This window comes from Etheostoma spectabile, chromosome 20 (assembly GCF_008692095.1).
Source record: "Etheostoma spectabile isolate EspeVRDwgs_2016 chromosome 20, UIUC_Espe_1.0, whole genome shotgun sequence".
Taxonomy (NCBI): Eukaryota; Metazoa; Chordata; class Actinopteri; order Perciformes; family Percidae; genus Etheostoma; species Etheostoma spectabile.
In genome coordinates, this window is record NC_045752.1 from 17153278 (window position 1) to 17154370 (window position 1093).

Here is a 1093-nt window from a genome sequence, read left to right on the forward strand (position 1 = left end):
CTCCTCAGATCTCTGCAGGGTAAATCCACACAGCTAGCTGGACTATCTGTCCGATCTGAGTTTTCTGTTTCACAACTAAAACAACTTTTGAACTTACACGTTCCACAAAAACAAATTCCTTCCCAAGGCTGTTTTGCAGAGGCACCGAGGCTCCGTGGGGAGCTTAGCACCGCCCATGACGATTGTGATTGCTTTAAAGAAATGCCAATAAATGGGAGCACGTTTTTCTCTCATCCCGGAATGCTACGTGGACTAGCCAGACCCTCCTCCGCAGTGCTGTGGAGGAAGGTCTGGCAATGGGAAGGTCTGGCAATTGCAGTCGTCTTGGGTGTCGCTGAGCCCAGGTCACATGACGGTGCCTCTGCAAAATAGCCTCGGGAAGGAACTTGTTTTGGTGGAACATTGGAGAGAGTGAAGCTAGCTGCCTCGATTTACCATCCGGCCAAAAAAGGGACATCCAGCGGAAATTCCTGAGGCACTTGAACAATCCCGGAAATTAAATCGTAAACACTACCTAGATATTAACAATAGATGGCGAAGGTTAGACGGTTAAGGTTAGGCGTTGACTTTGAATGGTCAAGGTTATGGATAGGTCACGGTGTAGCCAGTCTTGCAATAGTTTTTTGCAAGATTTAGCAAATCTTGGATTATCATCTAGACCCAACCTCAATTTTAAACCTGTGTGTTTACAAACGCTCTCTATCCTCATTCACTCTCTAGCATGCTCGACCACCACTGATTTTTTTTTTCTCTCTGGAGGGGGGGGCAACTTTGAACGCTGTGCGTTCACAAACAAAGCGATACATCCTGCTAGTATACCTTTAAACTGACATCCGATAGTATTTCTTCACATATAACGTTCTTCTTGCCCTGAAGAATGCACAACTGCGGTTCTAAAAGTGTCTTCTCTTCGACCAATATTCCAAGTTCAGCAGCAGAAAACACTTTTTTCCCCTGCTTTCCAGGCTCAAACAATACTGGTCAAAATTGGTGTTATTATTTGGGATATTTTACATCTACAGTCTTAGTAAATGACTTTGTTAAATTAAAACAAAAACTTGTGCTGTTGATGGTGATTTGCAAAAGGCTTAGT